General features: G+C 44.9%; 1 protein-coding gene across 3 annotated transcripts in view; it reads left to right on the top strand.

Moving 5' to 3' along the window:
• Fmnl3 (formin like 3) overlaps positions 1-26,530 on the top strand; it is a 56,638-nt gene that overhangs the window by 7,233 nt on the left and 22,875 nt on the right. The gene's annotated exons all lie outside the window — the stretch shown is intronic.

Raw genomic sequence — 26,530 nt, 5'->3', positions numbered from 1 at the left:
GTGTCCTGGAACTCACAGAGATCTGCCTGCCTCTGCCTCCCGAGTGAAGGGATTAAAGGCATGTGACACCTTGCCCGGCTCCTATATATTTTTTAAAATATTTATTTATTATTTATTTTGTGTGTGTGTGTGTGTGTGTATGTGTGTGTGTGTGTGTTGGACATGCTTGTGCCATGGTATGTGTGCAGATCAGAGAACAACTTTCAGGAGGTGGCTCTCTCCTTCTACCCATGTGGGCTCCCAGGAGCAAGTCAGGTCCTCAGGCTTCATAGGAAGCACCGTAACCACTGAGCCATTGCCAGCCCAACACTATACTTTCTATTAAAGTGTATCAATTACCTTTTCTGTTCATTGATAGTAAGTTGATGTATCTGTGCCCCTCTGCCTCTGTCTCGTCCTCCTCTTTCCTCTTTTTCCCTGTCTCTTCTCCCACAGTGCTGGGATCTAACCCAAGGTCTCATTCATGCTAGGCAAGTGCTTTACTACTTCCCTGAATCCCTCATCCTTCTTTCCTTAATGGAATAACTTTCTGTATAGTTCAGCTTTTTGGTTGTTAGCCTGAGCCTTAAACGGCTGAGCCATCCCTCCAGCCCTAGTTTAGCTTTTTATTTTTATTTTTTTATTTTTTATTTTTTTGTCTTTTTGAGACAGGGTCTCCCTGTAGCCCCAGCTGACCTAGAACTTACTATGTAGACCAGGCTGGCTTTGAACTCACAGAGATCCGCCTGCCTCTGCCTCCCAAGTGCTGGAACTAAAGGCGTGTGCCCCCATGCCCGGCTTTTTTTTTTTTTTTAGTTTAGCTTTTTAAAAACCTATGTCTAAGGGTTGGGCGTGGTGGTGCACGCCTTTAGTTCCAGCACTTGGGAGGCAGAGGTAGGAGGATTTCTGTGAGTTCGAGGCCAGCCTCGTCTACATAGTGAGTTCCAGGACAGCTGGGGCTACAGGGAGACCCTGTCTCAAAAAAACTTTGTCTAGCTGGGTGTGGTGGTGCACTTGGGAAGCAGGCAGGTCTCTGTGAATTCAAGGCCAGCCTGGTCTACATAGTAAGTTCTAGGTCAGCTGGGGCTACAGGGAGACTCCGTCTTCCCAAAAAAGACCAAAATAAAACATTTGTCTATTTGATTAATACAAAATAATATCTTGTTTTACTTCACATTTCTCTGTTTCATTTTAAGTGTATTGGCTATCTATTGTCCTTGTTTCTGTTGGGGATTTATTACGTATCCATATGTCTATGTAATGTGTGTGTTTCCCACAATTTAACATATTTTTCACAAATGAAAGAATATAACTTGTGTAAGGATGAGTCCTATGGAGTTCTTACAGTTGCTTCCTACGTCTTAGGCTCTGCTGCTACCTTATCTGGGATGAAACATTCCTTAGCTCTGGACTTGTGGGATCTGTGTGTTCTACAGCTGGGCAGTCCAGGTGGCAGTCACATCAGTGCTTCATAACTGCCTCTGGGAAAACAACTGCTCCAGCTGGTGAGAATAGGAACTGGTCTCAGTGGAAATAACTAATCTTCAGTGAAGTGAAAAGAGAGGCCAAGGTGGAGAGGAAATGAGATTACAGATCTTCCCCCCGAGGATGTCTAGGTAGATCCAGGGCCCCAGTCCCGTGGTCAAAACCAAGGTATGTGCCCAGAGTGGACTGTGGTGAGTCCTTGGGACCGCAGCACTGCCTGCCTGTCACCTGGCCTGTTGGACTAGTGGCCTCCATTTTGGGAGGACTGTCAGGTTTGCACGGAGCTACAGCAGTGCCAGGGAAATGAGTTCATTCTAGCTTGACAGTACTTTAGAAAAGGGCAAAGACTTTTCTCTCTGACGATAAGAGAAAGTGCTGTGGTCACATAGCCTCCCTCCTCTTGCTCCTCTCCATATCTCAGAACTCCCTCTTTGAATAGCAGTAGATGGAGCAGAGGGTTAGAAGGTTTTCCATTTGTGAGGAAGAGGGAGGAGAATTCCAGAAGGGAGCTGAACTGGGCAGTTGGAATCCCTGACTTCACCTTTGCTTTCCTTCCATCTGGGAGAGTACATCTCCCAAGAAAGGTGGGGAGGTGTTCAACTGACTTCAGACTTGGAGAAACTCTGTTATCTTTACCTCCCACACCCTTGGCTACTTCTGTCTTCACAGTCTACCTCTTTCTACCCCCCTCCCCCTTCCCTTCTCTCTTCAAGTTCTCTTACCACTTCTGTCTCTGTGATATCACAGCTTCTCCGGTACTGAGTTCCTTTCTAAGTAAGATCTGGTCTTGAGCCTGGGGTTTGGGTATTTTAAGAGACAGTTACTCTTTTAAGAACTAAAAGTTCAGAGCAGTTTGGCTGTTTTTATCAGCTTCCTCACAAGGAGCAGGAGAGCTAGTCACTACATAGTCCCAGTTTCCCATGATTATTAAAAGTTTTTTTTGTGTGTGGGGGGGTAGCTGGTTTGAGATTTGCTGGCTCAGCCTTGGTTTGAAAGAAAAGCTGTTGGTTTTAGAATGAGAAGACTGAGGTTCTGATCCAGTTCTGTAGTCTGTTTTTATCTGAAAGACCATGGACAAATCTTATAACTTAAAAAAATTAAAAACATTTTAGCCGAGTGTGGTGGCGCACACCTATAGTCCCAGCACTTGGGAGGCAGTGGCAGGTGGATCTCTGTGAGTTCAAGGCCAGTTTGGTCTACATAGTCAGTTTCAGGACAGCTGGGGAACTGTCTCAAAAAGACCAAAAAAAAAAAAAAAAAAATTAACATTTTAAAATTACATTTTTATTTTGTGTTCATGTATGTGTGTGTACATGTGAATGCCATGACGTTTGTCTGGAGGTCAGAGGAAAGCTTGCAGAAGTTGATTCTCTGCTTCCACCATATGGGTTCCAGGGATCAAACTCAGGTTGCCAGGCTTGGCAGCAAGTGACTTTGCCCACTGTTCTGAGTCACTTATGTTCTTTACGACATGGATGAAGCTAATTCTTTTTTTTTTTTTTTTTTTTTTGGTCTTTTTGAGACAGGGTCTCCCTGTAGCCCCAGCTGTCCTGGAACTCACTATGTAGACCAGGCTGGCCTTGAACTCACAAAGATCCGCCTACCTATGCCTCTCAAGTGCTAGGATTAAAGGCGTGCGCCACCCACGCTCGGCCGGATGAGGCTAATTCTTACTCCACAGGGTTCTAAGCATACTTTCAAGGAGAGAACATAGTGTGACTGGAGAGATGGTTCAGCATAAGAGCACTCACTGCTCTTGCAGAGGACCCAGGTTTGATTTCCAGCACCCACATGGCAGCTAACAACCATCCATAACTCCGGTTCCAGGGGATCTGACACCTTCTTCTGACTTCCATGGGCATTGCACGACACATTTACACACATGCATTTACACACATGTAGGCAATACACTCATACACATAAAAATTTAAAAAAATCTTTAAAAAATTAAGAACATAATGAAAATGATTCACTCTCTAAAGGTTCTACAAATAAGATATTGTATATCTATGTATAACCCACTGATACATACACAACTTCCCGTAAGTTACAGTGGGTTTCAAACTGAGGGATGTGTTGTCTCATGTATGAGTTTTGGGGAGCAAGTGAGTATATTTAGGTTCTCACACTGCAGTGCTGTACCTGCTAGGCCAGGAATGTTAAATATCTGACAGCGCTGATGTTTATATATAGTATCACATATTCCTGCAGTCCTAATGCTTGGGAGGCCAGCCTGGACTACAAAAGGAGACGTCTCAAAAACAAAAAGAAATAAAGTGAAGATAGAGCTAAAGTTTATGAATGTACAGCTCAGGAAAGTGGTAGACCTCTTTTTATTACCCCCATTGATAGGGTTAGTACCTGATTCCCATGCTGTGTACTCTACACTAAAACTTGTTGAAGAAGTTTGGAGTATACACACTATACCTATCTCCTAGTTAGTTCATTAAACCAGCATGTAGAAGTTTTTGTAAGTTGGGAATGTGTTTGCAAGAAATTGTGGGGGTAGGGTGGAGTCAGGAGTTAAGACAGCGTTACAGATATGTCAAGCTGCCCTTGATTCTTCTGTTTCTAGCTCCCAAGTTCAAGCATATGGCAAGATGGCTAATTGAATTTGTAAGAAATTTTGATAGTGTTTCATATTTTTTTAGATAAGAGATTCCTTTGAAAACCTCAAACCTGTGGCCTTCCTCTTATGCACATGTGCACACATGCAGTATTTTGAGGGACTTTTAGTCCTATTTTTTGGCTCTGTCAGGGAAATCCTGGCTTTAAGTCTGGAGGAGAGGAAAGGGTTAGGTGAAGAGACTCCCGAAAGAGCTTCATGATTCCAGCAGTGATCTGAGTGTTATAGGAAGGAACCCTAGTTAATCAATGCAGATAAGATGAGGCTTCTGTTGATTGTGAGAACAAAGAGATGGTTGGAGATTGGCTGGTCCCATTCAGAGGTGATATTTAGACCCCTCGACATTAACACACTAACTTTAAGGATCTTTTGTGGTAGGGTCTACCCCTTTGAGCCAGGTTTCTAGCCCTCATTCTCTGTGAATATCTAGGTAGGAATAAGTGGACAGGTTTTGACAAGTCCTGGGGAACCAGTGGCCTCTCTTGGAGTAGGGTACAAAGTTTAAGTTATATCCTATGTTGGGAGGTAATACTTGCAAGGAGCAGCAACTCTCTCCTGTAAGCAGGGTTCTCCCAAAGTATGTAGGCAGAGTTAGCTTCATAGAGTATGTGTGCCTGAGAGGACTGGAAAGATCCATGGCTTTAGCTGTTATTTCTATGCGTAAGTCTTCCTGTCATCTACCTTAAAACAGCAACAACAGAATGACTTATACCTTTCTTGACTGCTTAAAACATTTAAAAATACTCCTAAGATATTTTTTGAAGAAAATTTCAGATTTTTGGGGGACTTTTTTTTTTTTTTTTTTTTTTTTGGGTCTTTTTGAGACAGGGTCTCCCTGTAGCCCCAGCTGGCCTGGAACTCGCTATGTAGACCAGGCTGGCCTCAAACTCACAGAGATCTGCCTGCCTCTGCCTCCTGAGTGCTGGGGCTAAAAGCATTGCCACCATGCTCGACATTAGTTATTTTGTTTTTTGTTTTTTTTTTAATTTCAAGACAACACTGACTTTTTTTTTCCTGAGTGGGGTCCCCCTTCTCCTTTTAGAAATGACTGTCTCTAGTGCCCACTAGATGCCTGGATTTAACTTGTAGAAGTTGTTAATATTTGTTGGATATAGGACACGTGGTGTTACATGTTTGATTTTATTTAACTTGACAACTCTGTAAGGCACTTATTTTACTTCTGTTTTGCAGGTGTTGGAACTAAGGTTCAGAGGGCTTGACCAGGGAAGATCTCCATTTAAATGTCACTTAGGGAGGCCTTACACAAAACATTTTTGGTTGAATTTTTTGTTGATGCTAAAAGGATTACTAGAAAAATAGCTTAATTTTTAAATTTTCTTTAAAATTTCAAATATATAGAAAAATTTTTGTGAAACTGCAAATAAAATGTCAGGCATGGTGACAATCCCAGCACCTGGTAGGCTGGTGCAGGAGGGAAGCCTGTGGCTTCAAGGCTAGCCTGGGCTACAGAGTCAGACCCTGTCTTTAAAAAAATCCAAAAAACAAAACCAAGCTGGATATGGTGGCATATCCTTATAACCCCAGCACTCAGGTGGCTGAGACACAAGGATCATGAGTTCTAGGGCAATCGGGGCTGCATAGGAAGACCCTGTTTCAAAATATCAATATACCTTCCCCCGAAACAACAACAACAAAAGTAAATAAATAGATAACAGTTGGTTACCACTGGGATTCAGCAAGAGACCTTGATGGTAGGAACAGTGGAACTTTGTGTCTACTTAAAAAGATATTATTTTTGTTTTAGATGTATGAGTGTTTGGCCTGTGTGTATGTAAGTGCACCACTAGCATGCAGTGCCCATGGAGGCCAGAAGGCATTGGATCCCCTGTAACTGGAGTCATGGAAGTTTGTGAGCACCATGTGGGGTGCTGGGAACCTCAGGTCTTCTACAAGAGCAGCCAGTTCTCTTAACCACTGAGCCATCTCTCCTGCTCAAGTATCTGTTTTTTTTTTTTTTTTTTTTACAGAGAATGTACTTATGAGTTATATACATAAAGTTGTAGAAAAGAACAAAATTTTAACCCCATTAGAAATCAAGGAAATGAAAATTTGAAAGAAATATTTTCTGTACTAATTCTCTGGACACAATTCCAAAGACTGATAATATCTGTGGTAATTAATGGTAATTTAAGGCAGATGTTTAGGAAGGCTTTTGTTGGTTTGTTGTTTTGAGACAGGGTCTTGCCATGTAGCCCTGCCTGACCTAGAACTACCAGGCTGTCTTCAAACTGATGGGTTATTTTCCTGCCTCTGCCTCAAGTCCTAGGGTTCTAGGCATGCCTGAATCTTCAAATGATTCATTCTAGTTTATAACTTCAGGCCTCAGCTTTTAAATTTCACCTACCTCTCAAAAGTCTACCCTGCTTATTATTTTCCATCCTGTTAGAATCGTGTTCATTGCTTTGTGTTTTCCATTTTGAAATTAGTCATTTGATTGCTTGTTTAATTATCTTTCTCCCCAGACTGCTGGCTCAATGAAGGTGGGGACATTATGTTTACTTATCACTGTACAACCAAATACCTGGTATAGGGTAGATGCTTAATAAATGTCTGTAGTTAATGGGAATCTCCTAGATATGAGTGTGTGTATGTACAAAAATAATAATCTGAAAAGGCAGTTAAAAGACTATAATGTGGGTTAATAAACCACATGCTTATATGAAGATGTGTAGAGAAAAAGGCCTGGAAGAAGCCTTGCCTCTGATCTCTGGAGGGGGTAAGTAGGTTGGGAGCTGAATAGGATTTTATGAGCATTAGAGTAGATAGAACTTTTGTTTTTTTATTTTAAGCATTATGTTCTTGTATATTCTCTTAAGGGAAAAGGAAGAATAAAAATGGTGTTGGAGACAGAACCTCAAGTTTGTTTTTTTTTTTTTTGGCCTTTTTGAGACAGGGTCTCCCTGTAGCCCCAGCTGTCCTGGAACTCACTATGTAGACCAGGCTGGCCTTGAACTCACAGAGATCTGCCTGCCTCTCCCTTCCAAGTGCTGGGATTAAAGGCATGCGCCACCACGCCCGGCCTGAGAAACTCAACTTTTAATAATAAAAAAAAGTTTCTCCTACTCTGTACTGAGCCAAAAAATGAACATGAGAAGGAAAGGGCCCCTGTGGGATCCGTAGCTAGCCCACTCCTTGGCCTGTGCAGACTTGGGCACTTGTTTTCACAGCAGACAGATGCTCTTCTGTCCAGAGACTGCATTTTAAGTTCTTTCTTTTTCTTAAATATATTTTTATTTTATGTATATGAGTGTATTGCCTGCATGTATGAATGTGCACCTGTGTTGTATGCCTACAGAGGTCAGAAGAGGGGGTCAGATCCCCAGGAACTGGAGTTACAATTGTTAGCCACCATGTGGGTGCTGAGAACTGAACCCGAGTCCTCTGTCAAGAGCAATTTGTGCTCTTAACTGCTGAGCCATCTCTCCAGCCCCATGTTTCTTCCTTTCTTGATTTGTGTCTTAGGTTCCTGTCAAAGTTCACAGCACTTTACTAAGTACTTATACCAAAGATGTGGAAGATGATATCACCATAATTGGAGACACAAAATAAGTACTGAGAACTGTATATATATTTGAGACAGGGTCTCCCTGTAGCCCCAGTTGGCCTGGAATTCACTCTGTAGACCAGGCTGGCCTCAATCGCAAGAGAGCCACCTGCTTCTGCCTCCTGAGTGCTGGGATTAAAGGTGTGCACCACCACACCTGACTTGAGAGCTGTATTTTAAGCTGGAAAATTAAACCAAGTATGTATGCTCACGTTGTCTGTGAGGTTTCCATGTTTCAAAGTTATTTTACCCATAACAGAACACTATTTGCCTTGCCCAGTCATGTTTCTGTAAAACAAAGTGTGTTCTTGAGGGCCTGGGAATGTAGCTCAGTTGGTAGAGTATTCACCTGGTATGCATGTGGCTCTGGCCTGATCCCCAGTAGTGCATAAGTAAATCAAATATAGTGATGCACACCTGTAATCTCAGTACTTGGGAGATCAGGGCAGGAGGATCAGAAGTTCAGGGTCATTTGTGGTTACGTAGTAAGTTTCAGGCCAACCTGGGCTACACAAGACCCTGTCTCAAAAGAAAAAATAAATATAATAGCTCAAACGGAGCTATTGAGGTGATGAGACACAGAGAGGTGGGAAAGATCAGCCTGGTATAGGATCGGGAACCAGGTACTTCTTTGAGTATGATCTTAAAAGTGACTAGGGTAGGTTAAGAGGAAAAAGGCTCTTCCAGAGGAGAGTAGGATGGAGGGATTTAAAGAGGAAGAATGAACCAGCTGTTATGAAGAACAGCCAGGAAGTCTGCCTGCTGGAATAGAGGAGCCTATTACAAAGAAGAGAGCTTGGATCAGGGTGGACCATCAGTCCACAGAGAGTTCTGTATGAAGATTTACTGAGGTTAGAAAAGGCTGTGAGGCCTTGCTGCCCACACTTTCTTCGGGGAATAGAGATTAGGTTGGTAAGTGGTCCCTGGCCATTCATGAGTTTGCTCATTAAAAGTTGGATGATTGAAATACATGAGAAATGAATGTTTAATCCTCAGAGGTTAGAGAAGCAGACTCATTTACGTAAAACTGGGTTGAAAATAGTCCCATATGTTACCCTTGAACTGTAGAAGCTTCCATTTATAGAAACCTTTTTTTTTTTTTTTTTTTTTTTTGGTCTTTTGGAAACAGAGTCTCCCTGTAGCCCCAGCTGGCCTGGAGCTCGCTATGTAGACCAAGCTGGCCTCAAACTCAGAGATCTACCTGTCTCTGCCTCCTGAGTGCTGGGATCAAAGGTGTGCACCACCATGCCAGGCTTGAGCTTTTTTTCTTTTTTCTTTTTTTCCTTCCTAAATCTGTCTTGGCTTCCTTTGGAATAAAACAGTATCTTATGCTAAATAGTACTAAATAATGCCTTGGAGTTGGGAAGATGGCTCACTTGGTAAAGTGCTCGCCCCACAAGCATGAGGATCTGACTTTTATTCCCAGTACCCATGTAAAAAGCTGGGCACAGTATCATGTGCTAATAGTCTCATTGCTGGGGAGATGGAGAGAGAAGGATCTCTGGGGCTTGCTAACCAGCCAATTTAGCAGAATCATTGAGCTCTAGCTTCAGCAAGAGCACCATCTCAAAAACAATTGAGAAAGACCCAACATCGAATTCTGCCTTCCACACTGATGTTCACACTTATGCATGTGTACCTGCTTGGGCATGCATGTGTACATATGCACACACATAAGCACATATTCACAAATAACACAAAATGCTTTGTTCATGGTGTATTTTCAATAGCTGTAGTGACTGTGTTACTTTCTACCTATTGTACTGTGCGTATGCTGTACTTCAGGAGGTGGAGTTGGATAGTACCCTTTCCTAGCTATTCACATTAGCTGGAGTCACTCTGGGTTGCTCTTCGCACCTTCTGTCTGTCTGTACTATCACTACTATAGTTGACCCTCAGCTCTTGATTTGTGTGTTTTAATGGAGTTGGTGGTTTCTTTGCCCTGGTCTTAAAGGATTTAACTCTGCTCTCAATCATCATAGCCATATACTAAGGTCTGAGAAAGGGCCTTCTTGGAATAGTGAAACTTAGGGAGAGGGGGAAAAAAACTACACATTCAGGGAACTGAAAAGCCAGATCGATTGATGATGCCTTCTCAGACCTCTCTACAGGATCCTCAAGAGAGCAGGTCCTAGACCGTATGGGATCTTACCAGCCTTAGTAAGAGACTTGAAAATCAAGTGTAGTTTGAAAATCAGTCATGGTCATGCCCTACTCAGTTTCATAGTGTTGAGTTCACTGTGGCTGGCGACAGTCCTAGAATCTCTCTGCCTCTGGGCAGCAGCCTGCTTGGGGGCTAGGTTCCTCTCTAGGCTCTTCCAACAGGCTGATGGCATCCTTTATCCTTTCAGGTTTGACTGGTATCCTCACTCCCTGTACCTACCTTCCGGTTAGAAAGGGCAATGTCTCAGCTAGGCTGACCCCAATGTTTGGCGTGCCTATCCATAGCCTGAGCCTATAATTTGGTGGGTTGGCCGGTTACAAAAATAAAAAGTGCGACCTATAACTAAAGCTCAGTAGCTTCAGTGAAGAGGGAGCTTTTAATTTGCAGAGATCCTGGGCTGTACTTACTGGAGAAAAAGCGGGTATTCTCCCTAGGCAAAGCTCCAGGTTCTGCTTTAATACCTGCTGTGGGGCCCAGTGAGGGCTTATGCCTGGTGGTGAGATGTGGGGGACTTTAGGTGAAGGTATTTGGAAGGGACGTTGAGGTCCAACAGCAGGTTTGATAGGGCTTCCTGAGAAGTAGGCATTGTTCAGTCTTGTTTCATATGTTTGATTACAAGATCAGTCATTCGTTTGTTCATTCAGTAATTACTGAGTGTTTTTCTGTATATTAGCAAACATTAGGGTTATCCCAGTGAACAAGACAGACAAAGATACTGGCCTCAGCTTTTACCTTGTTGGAGAGAACAATAAATAAATGTGCAAGTATATAAAATGTTTGTTCTGTGCCACATAGAAAAAGGAGGTAAGTTGGGGGATAGAGAGAAATGGAGGTGATATTTTAAAGTAGATGGTGGGGTAATTTCTGGGGTTGAGATATAAAAAAGGTAAAAAAGTAAAAGGGCCCCTTCTGTAAACTTAGAACCCAGACCTGAAAGTGTCTTTGAGGAAGAGGCTCCCTGTGGTGGTGCAATCAGCTTGGGTGGGCAGCAGAGACTGTGCTCCTCTGGCCCTGGCTGGTTCCTAGTCCCAGTTAGGCCCCAGTCAGAGCCTCTGGTTGCTTCTTCCTGGTTCCAAATGTCAAGACTGTCTGCAGGGCTGGCAGGGTGCTGATTAGCTGTAAGTAGATGCTTGTCTTTTCAGGCCTTCTCAAGTCTGATTCTCTCAAGATTTCCTGCAGTCACTGTTTTGGGCAGAGGAGTTTGAAGCTGGGCCTGGGAAACAGCTGCACAGTGTGTAGGGTTTGCTCCTGCCTGTGTCTGGTGCCCTTCTGCCAGAGCTGAGGGGCTCTGGATTTGAGTTTGAATTCTATGCTATTAGCTCTGTGATCTTGGATCAATTCTCAACTTCCTTGAACCTCAATTTCTTTATCTGTATAATAAGGATAATACTGGGATTTTTGTGGGATTAAATGACATATGTAAAAGATCCAGGGTAGTATCTGGCATAGTAGGGCGCTTGATAAATATTAAATTTTAACCTCCTTTTTTTTTTGGGTCTTTTTGAGACAAGGTCTCCTTGCAGTCCCAGCTCTCCTGGAACTCACTATGTAGACCAGGCTGGCCTTGAACTCACAGAGATCCGCCCGCCTCTGCCTCCAGAGTGCTGGGATTAAAGGTGTGCCACCACGCCCGGCAAATCTTTTAAAAAATATTTTATTTATTATTTTTATTTTATGTGTATAAGTGTATTGCCTGCATGTGTGTAAGTGAACCCGTGCCATGCAGTGCCCGAGGAGTCAGAAGAGGGTGTTGGATTCTCCTGGAATTTAAGTTATGGATGGTTGTTAGCTACCATATGAGTGCTGGGAATTGAACTCAGGTCCTCTGCAAAAGCAGCCGGTGCTCTTAACTACCAAGCCATCTCTCCAGCCCCTCCACCCCTCCTTTGAAACAGGATTTCATGTTATTGGGCTGACCTCGAACTCCCTATGTATTGAAGGAAGACCTTGAACTTCTAATCCTCCTGCACCTCAGCCTCTGAGTACTGGGATTGCAAGTATGCTCCACCAAGCCCAGTTTATGTGTTGACTTGGAATGAAATCCAGGGTCTCCTCCATGCTAAGCAAGCACTCTACCAACTAACTCACATCTCTAACCCCGAAAGAAATACTCTAACCTTTTGAATCAGGGTCCTTGTATTAGGAAGTCAAATGAGAATATTCAAGAAATATGAATTAGCTGGGCATGGTGGCACATGCCTTTAATCCCAGCACTCGGGAGGCAGAGACAGGAAGATCTCTGTGAGTTCAAGGCCAGCCTGGTCTACATAGTGCGTTCTAGGCCAGCTGGGGCTACAGGGTGACCCTGTCTCAAAAAGACCAAAAAAAAAAAGAAAGAAATACGAGTTATTATTCATGGACAGAGACTGGTTTTCTGCACCTTTAAGTTGCAAAACCAAACCACTCACCATATATTTGTTACTTTGCTTTCCTGTTTAATGATGTTAGACTAGACTAACCCTGACTTGTCCCTAGGTCTTAGAGAGTCTCAGGGATAACCTGGCAGGTCCTGACTTTAAGAGCAGAATTGGGGGCTTTTATCAAAGCCAGGATAGCCATCACAGGTCTGCTAGGGCTGAGAATTGTGCTCTGGGACTGTATTGCACTCTAGTTGATAGAGCCACTGTTAGGTAGATTCATTTTGTGGGGTGGAGATTATACACTCTCTTCCCTCAGTGCAAGCCTTGGGGAAGCCCAGATGATACTCTAGAGTGGATGGACCAGAGATATCCAACTAAGAAAGAACATCTTTGACTTTGCTTGGGTCTTGTACTTTGGCAGACTTCTTGTTTATGGTTGTGGCTGTTTTGTTTTGACTTGCCACTCAGCAGTATGAGCCTCACACAGGCTCTCATTATCCTCAGGCCTTTGGCGGGCTGGGCACTTGGGAACTTGGTAAATCTTATTCCCTTGTGAAGTGCTCATATGTGCAGATTATATTCAGATGCATCTAGTATGAATTCCAGATAATAATCCAATAGCAGTTCTTAATTGCTTCCTTTGGCTTGTTTATTTATTATTAGCATGGTGGGTGACTAAGGAATTAAGAATCTCTTGTACATTTGTAGGGCAACAGGTTCTGGTAAACTCCCAAAGCATTTATCTGTCTTTTTCCCAGAATGTTCTTGTTAAAACTTGTGACCATAACCTTGGGACTTGAGGGATAACCAGTGAAGTGTCAAGTGGCATTTGGCTTCTCAGTGACTCCTTTTAAGAGTTGTAAAGAAGCTATCAGTACTTGTTGCTCCAGATGCTCAGGGAGATGTCAGGATGATGCCATAATAGCACTGGTGTTGCTGCTGCTTCTGATACTTAGAGGCACAGAGTTTACTCCTGCCTTTTCTGTGGCTAGGCTAGGGAAGATTTCCCTCGGTTTCTGCAAGGGACTCTTGGGCAGTGAACTGAAGACAGCTAATGTGTCATCTTCCCTGTCTGAGAGAGGGACAAGTTACCAGCCAGCAGAGACTTAGCAGGTCTAGTATAGCATTCATTCACTCAACAAGCATTATTGAGGATTTAGGATTGTGTTAATTGACAGAGAACTAAAGATGACTAAGACCGTGTCTATCCCCAGGAGTTCAGGCTAGAGGAGGAGACAAACATACTGAACATATAATATGTAGTTAGTTAGGTAAGGGCTGTGATATAGGCAGGAAGCATGAGCCCACAGGAGAGGTGGGGCTTGGAGAATACTGCCTGTAAGAGGAAATATCTGTTGGCTGAAGGGCTAATTAGGAATTGGACAGATGTCAGGGAGAGAAAGCATTCCAGGTAGAGAGGACAGCATAGGCATAGACATCAAGGTAAGACAGAGCTGCACAGTGCTGGTAACTGTGATTTGTAGGTTGAGAGTAGTGGGGAGTCAGACCAAAGTGTTCTACAGGCTTTGAATGACACACAGAAGGGACTGTACTTCATGCTTTTCCCAGGAGAGTTGCCATGGTCAAATTTTGAGTTGTGTGTAGGTCAGTCCCACGAGTCTCACGGGAGGAAATCGGCGTGGAGGAGTTAAACGGTGTATGATGCTAATGGGAGCCTGACCAGGACTGTTGCACAGCAGAGATCACAGGACAGCTTTAATCAAGATGATTAGATTTGACATTGGGACCATGGAAATGGGGAAGAGAAAGAAACTCAGGATGGGACCCAAGATTTCTGGCTTTCTAGATTAGTTAAATGGATGTTTCATCATCTGAGGGAATGCAGGAGCACTACCTGAGAATAGGAAGTGATGAGGCTGGTCTGAGACATGTGAAATCACAGAGCCAGTAGGTGTCTGGGAGGAATCTATTGGGAAGTTGGATATTTATTGATGAAGCTCAAAAGAGGTATCTGGAACAGAAATGTGTATTTGAGGGTTGTCATTGAACTGGTCAAGTAAAAGCTGAGGCCTTTATATTCCCACAGTACAGCCTTTCAGTAACTAGGAGGGACCTTTATAGCACTTATAAAGTGTCACGGGAACAAAGCAGATTGGCGAAGAGTAGTGAGGAGGCTGAAAACAAAGATTGTGGTAGAATAAGACCACAGCTTTGTAGACCACAGGTTGAGCCTGAGGAAGTCAAAGACAGTTGGGTTTGAGGTAAGCCAGGCGCACTAGAGACAATCTGACAAACTCTTCCCCAAATCTCTACAGATAACAAAATTGGGCTCACAAGTTGATGGAATTGTCTCAGGTCATCCAACTGTTTAATAGCACAGCAGCTTAATCAGTGGTTCTTTTCTATCTCCCTGAATTCTGGTCCTAGCTTATGGTAAATCCCTGGGTAACCTTTGGTATTTTGGTTTTATCTAGGAAGGGGCATGTATACAACTGCTGTAATCTATATGAGAATTACTGGATTGCAGGAGATAATGACTTGTATCCTATAGTTGTTAACTTGTACTGTTGAGCTACATTCACGCATACTTTTAGAAAAGATTTATTATTTTAAATTGTTTGTATGTGTCTGTGTATGGTATGCGCATGCTTGAGGAAGCTGAGGTGTCAGAGCCCCTGGAGCTGGATTTCCAGGCAATTATGAGCTACCTGATGTGAGTGCTTGGAACCAAACTTGTGTCCTCTGGAAGAGGATCTTAATCTTAGAGCCATCTCTCCAGTCCCCCATTTACATGTACTTTAAAGCACTTTGACATTGTATCATTCAGGTTACTATTTATAGAGTCCTTTTGTGCCAGGCACCATGCAAAGTCCTTTTCATTCATTGTTCCCTTTACTTAATAGTTATAAACATAAGAAGTAACTATAATTCATATTTTATAGATGGAGAAATGGAGGCTTAGAAAACTTGGTTAACTTTTCCAGTATCTCATGGAAGGTATTTGAATGACCCAGATTCATGATTGTAGTCAGTGTCTTCTGACTAGGAGGATTCAGATCTGAGTCATCCCTTGATTCTAAAGCCCATGCTGTTATCTACAGCACTTTGGAAAAGTTTAAACTGCTACCCAGTTGTGAGGGATTTGTCGTCATGTGCTATCCAAGAGGACAGCTCTCTTGTCTGTGTGTACTACCCAACCTCTCTCGCTCTGAGAAGATTTGAACTTCACATGTCTTGTTCAGCTGGTTTCATCCAGTCCCATTGGGCAAGGAAGTATCATTTAATGATCAAAGCTGTCAGACAAATCTAGTTGGACTTTCCCTAGTTAGAAATGGAAATTTATTTTTTCTTTGTAAAAATCAACAGTAGTACATGGTTTAAAAAATAAATAAAAGCCTGCATGTTGGAAGCTACATATCTGGGCTTGAACCTGGGTTCTACTACTTTTTGTGTGGTCTTGAGTCAATTTAACTCCAGTTCTTAATGCCATCACTAGCTAAACAGGTGAAATAGCATTTACCTCCAGCAGTTGCTGAGGGCAGTGAGAAAAATTGAGACAAGTGCCTGGTGTATGATGCTTAGTATTATTTCCCTCCCCATCCGTGATCCTGAGTGAATGTGAATATGCCGCTTGGGGTGCCAGACATTTCAAGAAATGAAGAACTCTGTAGTCCAACCACAAGGAGGTGTTCTCATTCTGCTGGACAGTCCAGTAAAATATAAAAAGGCTGGAGCAGCTGGGCATGGTGATGCACACCTTTAATCCCAACACTTGGGAGGCAGAGGCAGGCAGATCTCTGTGAGACTGAAGCCAGCTGGGACTACAGGGAGACCCTGTCTCAAAAAGAAATAAATAAATTACTTAAGAGGCTGGAAAAACTGAAAAGTAGCATTGAGGTCAAGCTGTGGCCTTAAAGGCATGAGGAGGGACACATTGGGAAGACAGCTCGTAGATTAAGAGCAGGCTGAATTCATTATAGTTCCTCCCAAAGAGGATAGAGACTTAGAGGCCTGTTTGAGAGCCAGTGAAAAAGAGACAGGATTTGGAGTGCCTCTTCCTAGCTGATTGTCTTAGTTTGTTCTTCATTGCTGTGACAAAACACTCTGACCAGTACCAACTTGGGGAGAAAAGGGTTTATTTGTCTTACATCTCCCAGGTCGCATGCAGTTCATCAGGGAGCCCAAGGTAGGAACTCAGGGCAGGAACCTAGAGGCAGGAGCTGGAGCACAGGCCATGGAGGAACGCTGCTTACTGGCTTGCTCTCCTGGCCCCTGCTCAGCCTGCTTCCTTATGCAACACAGGCCCACCTGCCCAGGGGTGGCACCACCCACAGTGGGCTGGGCCCTCCCACATCACTCATCAAGAAGATGCCCTTCAGACATGGCCACAGGCCAGTCTAATAGAGGCATTTTCCCAATTGAGGCTCCCTCAACCCAGGTGTGTCAAGTTGACACTAAAGCTATCCAGCACACTGATACAGTTTGTGACAGGTATGTCCTTGGGCTGGGCCTCCTTTACCCTTCTGTAAAGCAGGAATCGTGTCCCTCCCACATGTGTTTGGAAGTAGGAAGGGGTTCATTAAGTTTTATGGTTGGATAATAAGCTCCTGGATTTATTATGAGAGTCCTGGAAAGTCAGAGCTGAACCCAGGTAATGTACTGTGTGAGCTGGAGTACTACCCCCAGTCAGCCTCTTCTAGCCCCTTGGACAGCCCACAGAAACATCTAAACTGTGTGCCAAGCATCTTTGCCTAGAAACAAGTGTGTTCAAGGCACCCTCATGGTACATATAGTGTAGTCTAGGAAATAACACAAAAGGTGAACAGTGACTAGCTGAAGAAAAAGGTAAATTTTCCATGAAATCTCATAACTAGTGGATCTAGCAAAATGTCTGGCCTAGAGTAAATATTTATGAACTTTACCTTCCCTCTCTTTGCTAAATATGCAAGAGTTTTTACAAGACAAAGGGTCTTCTGGGCTGGCAAGATGGCTCAGTGGGTAAATGGCCTGTATTTGATCCCTGGAACCCACATGGTGGAAGGAGAGAGGCTACTCCAGCAAATTGTCCTTTGACTTCCACAAGCATATCATGACATGTCTGTGCACATGTGAGTGCTCGCAGGCACAAACACACAAAATAAATAAAACTGTAAAACCAACCAAGCAAAAACCCCTCCAGGTCTCTCACTTGGCAGGATTTGCTGTGCAGAAGACAGTAAGGCTGTGGTTGAGTGGTTGAGGCTCTTCAGACACTGCTGTGCCCTGTAACCCTTGCTGTCAACCTTTGATATTGCTGTTGATGACAAGTCCTTCGGCCCTTGTCTCTTTTGAGCTGTTTGCAGACAAAGTTCTAAAGACAGCAGAAAACTTTCATGCTCTGACCCCTGGAGAGAAAGGATTTGATTATAAGGATTCCTACTTGCACAGATTCACATCATAGTTCATGTACTAGGGTTGGTGACCTCACATACCATAATGAAACTGGCAGCAAGTCCATCGACAGGGAGAAATTTGAGGATGAGAGCTTCATCTTGAAGCTTACATGTCTTGGTATCTTGTCCATGGCAAATGCTGGACCAAACACAATTCCAGTTTTTCATCCTCACTACTGAGACTTGAATGGTTGGATGGCAAGCCTGTAGTCTTGGATGGCATCAGCATTGTGGAAGCTATGGAGTACTTTGAGTCTAGAAACAGCAAGACCAGCAAGAGGACCACTATTTCCGACTGTGGGTATCCTTAACACTTTTGACTTTTGTGCATCCTAACCACCAGACCCTCTTGTACCTCAGGAGAACCGCCCCCATCCCATCTGCTTGTAATAGCCCATAATCTTTGTGCTTTCATTACACTTCTTTGGGTTCCTTATTTTTCTTGTTCCCCTCCACGTCTAGCTAGATTGTACAGTTAAGTTTATGGTTATGAGTAAGAACTAAACAAGGAGAAAGAATGGTTGAATATGATTGCTGACAGGGTAGTAAACCTTGCAGAAACTCAGAGGAATAGTGTGCAGGGGTCTGGGTTGTTGGTTGGGGGAGGGTTCACGAGGAAAGTTGTAATTATCCTGGTTGGCCCTCAAGGGTCAATTTAGAAAGGCTCCAAGAAGGCTAAGGCACCTCCTTGTCTGAGGAGGTGCTGTGTAGGGGTAAAGTTCAGGATTCAGGGTCGGGACTGGATTCCAATGCCAGCCCTGGCACATACTTGCTGTGTGACCCCAGGCATGTTCCACAGTCTTTCTAGGTCCACCTGTAAAACAAGGCTAATAGTCCACTTTTCACAGGGTTATTTTGAGAATTAAGTCAGGTCATTCATAGAGAGCTCATGGTAGTTTTGTCAATAAATGTTTGCTTTGGTCATTTTTTACTATTTTAATTTTTGAGCGTTCAGCTGAACATTGCCAAGGAAGATGAGAAGTTGGGGATAGCAAGCGGATCCTGCTGGTTCATTCTTCCGTAAACTTACGGAACTCATTAGAGGGGCTGATTTTTTCTTTTTTTTCTTTTTTCTGTTTCCTTTTTTTCTTTTCTTTTTTATTTATTTATTATTTTATGTGTATGTGTGTATTGCCTTCATGTAGGTAAATGCACTCATGTAGTGCAGTGCCCACAGAGGACAGAAGAGGTCATTGGATCCCCTGGAACTGGAGTTACAGACAGTTGTTAGCTGCCATATGGGTGCTGGGATTTGAACCCAGGTCTTCTACAAAAACAACCAGTGTTCTTAACTGTTGAGCCATCTCTCCAGCCCCCCCCCTTTTTTTTGAGGGGCTGTGATTAGTGACAGAGTGTTGGATTTTGAGATGGGTAGAATAGGAAGGGATTCAGAAGACTGGAGAAATATTAGTCACAGACAAATCCTAGAGCTAAGAAATGGCAAGAGGGACTGTTCCACAAGAGCCAAAGCTCAGGATAAGTTCTTCAGAGATGCTGAGGCCAGTCTGGGGAGAAGCTTAGCTCCAAGCTCTTTCTGATAAAGATGCAGAGAGCTGCTGGCCAAGAACTTCCATTTTGTGTAAATGCAAGAGCCAGAATATTTCTGAACCAAGAAGAAACATGATTTATCTCATGTGCCTGGATGTTTGGAAGGTCCATTCCTGTGCCCAGGGAAAGGGGAAGAAAGTGCTGGAAGTAGAGATAGCAGCTTTGGTCAACCCAGAGGGCTGAAGTGAATAGCAAAGGTGTCTAATGTGACAGTGGGAGAAGAAGTGAAGGTGTAAAGAGCCTTGTAAGGGAGACTCACTGGACCCCAGAGTGAGGAGAGGGAGGGTATGACCCCACTAATACTGAGTTAGTTGTCTGAGTAGTGGTGCTGACTTGTGGGCTCTCAGGACTAAGGCCCCATAGAGAGAGGGAGGACTCTGGTTGGCTGAAGAAGAGTGACAAGGCTCAGCCCAAGACTCCTTGGCTTTGGAAAACCTGCTACCCCCAGCAGAATAGTTTCCATTCTGCGTAGCTGGGGAGCGTGTGGGTCTGGCTAACCATGAGGAGGGGCTCAGGAGCCAGAGGGTGGATCAAGTTCCTGTGGTGGTGGCTTCTTAGCTATGGCTAAGGGCTCAGTTGGGAAATGCCATCAGCAATTCTTCTCTCTGAAGTTGTGTACTTCTCAACTATGAGGTGGTAGAAGGGTGGCTTTAGCCAGGGGCAGGGTCTAGGCCACCTGCAGAAGTACCTGATACTAAGTATAAGAGTAGTAGTATAGCAGAGGGTAGAGCCAGGGACTTCCCTGGCATTGGGGACATGGTCATTTTCTTTTGTCCTCTCAGCATCCAATAGAAGAATCCTCTAAGGTTTAGGAGAGGCCTCAGGTAGAATTGTTGGAAAAGTCACCTCTTTGTTTGAGTGATGCCAGCCTTCTAGGTTCTCTTCTGCATCTGACTTGCCTGGTGTGAATTGCAGAGCTCAGCTGGAGACATCTGGTGAATCTATTTCTTTTTCCTCTAGGCTGCCTAGGGACTTGGCCCAAAACTGCTCAGCAGTCATTTCTGGTTATAGACTCATCAGTGACCACAGGAGCACGTTCTCCAGACATGGTTCCATGCTTGGCAGCTTGTTCCCAAAATGATGGCTTCAGTTAAACAAATCAGAAAGGCAGACTCAAGCCACTGCAGACAATGAAGTCAAAGAGAAGAAGAGAAGTACACCCACTTTTGTGATGCCTTAAGAAGCTCCAGCAACTTCCCTTTATGTCTAACGGTAGCCCAGGCCTACAGAAAACTGTTTCGCTAGAGTTGTGTACTGCGCTCCTGCTTCTGTGCACAGGGTCCCTTTCTGAGGGAGTAGAGGGGTGGGGAGCTGCACTGTGAGACTGTGGAGTTTGGCAGAAAAGGGCTGGAGTCCAGGGAGGTGGCTGTTGCTCTCCCTGCTTCCTGCTCTAGTACACTGCTGGGCATGGGGCTGGTTGATTAGAATGCTGACCCCACTCTGTCAAGGCAGGTAGGGGGTATCATTGGCCCTTCCTGTGATTTTCTTTCTGCAGGAAGATGGCTCTTCTTGTCCAGAATCTTTTGCCCTTGATTGACTCAGACTTATTCTAGACATGTATCTCAAGCTTTTATCAGCTTTGGAGAGCATGGAGGGAGCCGAGCAGGCAAGAACAGTCTGGAGCTTTGTCTCCCTGATTTGGCAGTAAAGCCCGAGTTCTGGGTCCTTGAGGGTTGCAGTGAGATCTGGCTGTTGATGTACTATCTCCACTGCTGCACTGCCTAGCCAGTCATGAGCCAAGGGGAAAGTGTGGGTGTTTAGAGGGGCTGCTGTGCTTCCTGTGTCTGGACTTTTTAAATCTTAGCTCCTGGACCTTTGATCAAAGTGATCTTTTTCCCCTTTTGACAGGATTGCAGTTTGGAAGGTGGTCGGGAGGAACTGTGCTGAAACAGTGAGATAAACAGTGCTGCAGAGGTGGCAGCAGTGTGGGCCGGGTGGGGCAGCTAGGCAGCCTGCTGTCTGGGCGGGCTGGCAGGAGGAGGACTCCCGCCCAGCACACTGGCCAGCTGGCTTGTGTTAAAGCACTGGCTGAAAATAACTCTCATTGTCTGGGAGCTGCTACTGCGGCAGGGCTGGCTGTGGCCTTCAAGGGGCCAAGGCAGGCGGGGTTGGTGCCTCCACCCTCCTTGAGCTCTCACCCTTTGGTGCCAGCTGGCCACAGCTGTGTCCATTGCCCACCAGTGGAGACATGTGGAGGGTAGGCTGGGTGGTTCCAAACACTTTGTCCTTTTGATGTTTGGTCACGGGCCTTTGTGCTGCCTGCTTTGTCGCCGGCTTATGCGCAGGCTTGTTGGTTGGTGAGGAACAGTGTTGACTTCCAAACTCGTTTCTCACTATTTCCCACCCTGCTCATTGTCCACTGGGCTTATCTACAGATGCCAGGGAGGCCTTGGTGGCAGCTGCATCTAGGGGCTCAGCAGCACGTTGAGAAGTGTGTGGTGCCCAGAAGAGCACTATATTTCGCTTGTGGCAGAGCTCTACTTCAGCTCTCTGGGCTGTCCCATGCCTATGGCCTGAGCACAGATCTTGGGATTTCTAAGCTCTGGGAATTCCAAGACAGGTCCAGCCATGGGAAACTTGGTGGGACGGGGTTCTGCAAGAAAAAAACATTTAAGAAAATCACCAACTCATTTTCTGTTTGCTTAAACAGCCTTTGTGGCCGTCCCTAAAGCCTCTACAGCCTCTTTCCCAGTGATGGTTCCCGTGTCTCCCTGCCTGTCTCTCAGGAGCTGTGCCACTGCTCTGTGTTCCTAGATTTATCATGAAGCTGGGACCAAGAGAAGCAGTTGAGCAGGGAATTTACGATGGTTCCTATTTTCTGTGTTGGGTTTTCCCTAGGCTTGGCCCCCCAAAACTGGCAAAGTAGGGGCAAGTCCCAGAACAGGCCCTGCAGCTTTCATGGAAACTCCAACCTCCAGGCATTTCCCTTCCCCTGCAGTGGGAAGGAAATAAGGAGGGGCCAAGTCGGCTGGGGGTGCAGGGCAGGAAGGTGAAGAGAACCTCTGAGGGCAGAACTCCTCCCTCCTCCCTCTATTCCCTGGGGCAGGTGGGGAGTAGGAAAGCCTGGCTGGAGGGACTGGACTCTTGCTCACACAGGCCCCTAAGCAGGCTGTAAGCCAGAGCAGTCTTGCTGGAGGGGCATCATATCCATCCATACCTTTCAGCTTCTTCCCATTATGGGCCTTTATTATGAGGCATCTTGCTGGTTCCCTTTGACCTACTGGTCAGTTCAAGAGTTGCTTTCAGGGTGAGTTCATCTTCCCCTTCTGTCTCCTATTGTGACTGTTTTGGCTGTGACATGTCTCCCTTCCTCCATCCCTAGGACAGGGTTCTTCCTCTCCCCTTGGCCCTAAGGATGATGGTGTTTAAATTGTTCCCAGTCTTAGAGGAAACAAAAGAGGACTTAAAGAAGAGGTACAAAAGATTGCACTTTAGTTACAGGGTTGAGAGGCAATTGCCAAAGGAGGGATGAAAACAGAGACAAGCCAGAAGTAAGAGGGCAGGTCTGTGGATGCCAGATACCACATAGGCTTTTCAGGAGGAAGGGGACTGCGTTAATACCCAGTGTCCCAGGTGTGTCCTGACACCATCATATGATGCTCATAAAACCCTGTGAGGTAATGAGATTATCTCCAGCTGATGGATGAGCTCAGCAAGGCTTGATAACTCTGAAGGGCCCAAAGTTGATCTGGCTCCACTTTGAGTGCTCTGACCACTTCTGCTTTCTCTTTGTTTGATAAGAGTTGTATCAAGGAGTGAATGAGAACTTACTTTTGCCTTTAAGAGGCCAGTCTCTGAGAAATCACTGGAGGAAAATGTTAGGGAAACAGACCTCTGACTGAGTCTAGAACCAGGTTTGTTCCCTGGCTGCCCCTGGAATCCAGGAAATTGGCATCCTTTGGACATCGGAGCCCTGCCAGATACACATACCTTATCAGGTGGACGTAAGTACCTCCGTGCCCAGATCTTGCAGAAAGAGAACTGCCCTGGTCCTCTGCTTGGCTAGTGGCTCCCACCATAGTCAGTTCTTTGCCTCTGTGAAAATGGAAGAGGTTGAGGGTTTTCCCTTATCCTGTCCTCTTTACACTGTCAGCCCTGACAGAGCAGAGGAGGTTGGGGCCACTGTCCAGAAAGTGCCACACAAAGCTCTAGACAGGAAGAGGTGGGCCAGCCTGTGTTTAGGTTTGCTTCATGATTCTGCCACCTAATTCCACACTCCAGGGGTCCAGCTTCTTTGAGGATCTAAATTTTGACTAAGTACTTGTGTCTCCCATGCTTTATATAGTTGGGAGATCCTGAAGGTGATAACTTTGCCAGGCATGGTGGCGCATGCCTTTAATCCCAGCACTTGGGAGGTAGAGGCAGGCAGATTTCTGAGTTCAAGGCCAGCCTGGTCTACATAATGAGTTCCAGGACAGCTGGGGCTACAGGGAGACCCTGTCTCAAAAAGACCAAAAAAAAAAGTTGATAATTTTGCTCAGCCTCCAAGCCTGTAGAATTAAGCATTTCCTTACCAGCACACCTGGCCAGGAGGTGTGAAACCACAGCAGCCCATAGTGGTTAGTCAAAAGAGGAAGTTGGTGTAGCCAGGATGTGATGTCTGCTACAGTAGCAGCAGACAGCTCCCTCCTTCAGTCAACATGTTTCTTACATGGGAGAAAACAGCAAATTCTTTTCCTGGCTCAGACTTGAGAGCACTATCAGATGACAGGGATGTGCTCAGGGTGTTCACACCAGCACTAGTACTGGGGAATGTTTCTGCTCAGTTTGGTCTCAGGTTCAGCTAGCAGTTGCCTGATCTCCAGCCAGGTAGGCTAAGGCCTACTTTGGGCCTGCCTTTGACTCTTGGGTCCCTGTTTGTTAAAGCCTCCTATTCCTGTTCTGCTCTCTATCCAGTGTTGAGATTGGCTGTCAGCAAATCAGTTCCAAAGGGAACATTCTGGACTTGGGTTTGCCCATCCTATCATTAGCACTGTATCAGCTGTGGGGAAGACCAGGTTAGCCCCTCTCGCTTGTAGAAAGTCAGGCAGACACATAAGGCAGCAGAAAACATGGAGAGAGGTGTGATGCGGTGTGATGGTCTCCTCCCTTCCTTCTTCTCTAGTTCCAAATTCTTCTGTTTGTAAACTGGAACTGGAGCCCTCAACCTGCTTCATGTTTTTGAACCATAGTAACTCTGTTTCCAGTCAGTAAATGAGCCCACTGCTAATAGGGTCTTTTAACTATAGGCTCACCGTCAGCTTATTGTCTACCAAGTGTGTTAAGAGTGAGAGACTGTCATATAGAGAGTTCTTGGGGTAAGACAAGCATATAGCTGGTGTAGTAGTATGTGTGAGATAAGTGCATGATGATTAGTTTGTGTAACAGAAGTAAATCATATTTAAGGAGTTCCTCTTGTCTCTTAGAAAATGGAGGTCCCTCCCTCAGGGTTCTTCTGCTTTTTTCTTGGTGAGTCTGGGCACCCTCCATTCATGTCCTCAGGTAGTAGGCAGGATTGAAGCCAGTGGTCATGCTTGGGCTACAGGGAGAGAGCTGGATTTAGAGCAGAAGGCCCTCCAGGAGGCTGGGGAAGAGGCTGACTCCATGGGAGGTCAGGTGGTTGTCAGACAGCTGACACTTCATTTGGGCATCATGTTTGAGTCAGGAGTGGGGTAGATGCAGAGATCTGATTAAAATGTTAGACTACTATTAGAGGTAAGGATTGTGATCGAAAACAAAGTCAGTGTGACTAGGGAGAAAGGAGAGGCATGGCTGCAGGGAAGGGAGCAGGCTTTAGGCCTCCCGCCCTGTACCATCTATTCATTGAGCACACAATAATCAGCAAAATAAAATGATTTCTGGGCAGTCCTTCAGTATCCTTTCTACATTAGTCTCTCAGTGAAGGATCAGGACAAGACCAAGTCTTGTTTAATTGGGAGGGTAGTAATTTGTAATTAGTAGCAAGCAGGTAATTTGTTGTTGTTTCTTTCTTTCTTTCTTTCTTTCTTTCTTTCTTTTAATCTTTTTGAGACAGGGTCTCCCTGTAACCCTAGCTGGCCTGGAACTCACTATGTAGACCTGGCTAGCCTTGAACTCACAGAAATTCGCCTGCCCCTGCCTCCCGAGTGCTGGGATTAAAGGCATACGCCACCATGCCCAGCTGCGAATAAGAAGTTTTGTTTTGTTTTGGTCTTGATGGGGTCTCCCTATAGCCCCAGCTGACCTGGAACTTGCTAAGTAGACCAGCTCACAGAGATTCGCCTGTCTCTGCCTCCCAAGTGCTGAGACTAAAGGCATGCACCACCACACCCGGCCTGCAAATAAGAAATTTGTAACCGTAGCCTTTGTAAACATTTTCCTAAAAGTATGTGAGCAATTCTCTTTACGTGAGTATCCTTATTCATTGATTCTGATTCACAGTTGTCTCTCAGGATGTGGCAGAAAAGAACATTGAAAGTGGTTTCTTTAAACTAGTGGCTTTCAGGGCTGGAGAGATGACCCAGGGGTTAAGAGCACTGACTGCTCTTCTAGAGGACCTGGGTTTGATTCCCACCACATGGTGGCTAACAGCTGTCCATAACGCCAGTTTCAGGGGATGAGTTGCCCTCTTCTGGTCTCCAAGGGTATTGCATGACATGGGTACACTTCCATACATGCAGGCAAAACACTAATACACATAAAATAAAAATAAACTAATGAGCCAGGCGTGGTGGTGCATGCCTTTAATCCCAGCACTTGGGAGGCAGAGGCAGGCGGATCCTCTGTGAGTTCGAGGCCAGCCTGGTCTACAGAGTGAGTTCCAGGCAGCTGGAGCTACAGGGAGATCCTGTCTCAAGAAGACCAAAAAAAACAAAAACAAAAACTAATGGCTTTCAAAGTTTTGACTTGTCTTATGCAACAAAGTATCTTTTAGGGCTGGAGAGATGGCTCAGTGGTTAAGAGCATGTCCTCTGTAAAAGGACCCAAGCACCCACAATCAGGTGGCTTACAACTGCCTGTAACTCCAACTCCAGGTACCTGATGCCCTCTTCTGGAACTCATGAGAACTTTCACTCACATGCACACCCTGCCACACACACACAAACACATATGCACATAATTAGAAAATAATAAATCTTTTTTTGGTCTTTTTAAGACAGGGTCTCCTTGTAGCCCTAGCTGGCCTGGTACTATGTGCTGGGATTAGAGGCATGCATCATTACACCTGGCATAAAAATAAATCTTCTTTTTATTTGGTCTTTTTGAGACAGGGTCTCAACTGGCCTGGAACTTGCTATGTAGACCAGGCTGACCTCAAACTTACAGAGATCTGCCTGCCTCTGCCTTCCAAGTGCTGGGATTAAAGGCGTGCACCACCATGCCCAACTCAAAAATAAATCTTAAGAAGTATCTTCAGTATGGCCTTTCCCAGTCTGACCTGTCTGATATTAC

This window comes from Nannospalax galili, unplaced genomic scaffold (genome assembly GCF_000622305.1).
Source record: "Nannospalax galili isolate Female #2095 unplaced genomic scaffold, S.galili_v1.0 scaffold1224, whole genome shotgun sequence".
NCBI lineage: Eukaryota > Metazoa > Chordata > Mammalia > Rodentia > Spalacidae > Nannospalax > Nannospalax galili.
This window is presented reverse-complemented; position numbering and strand designations above follow the sequence as displayed.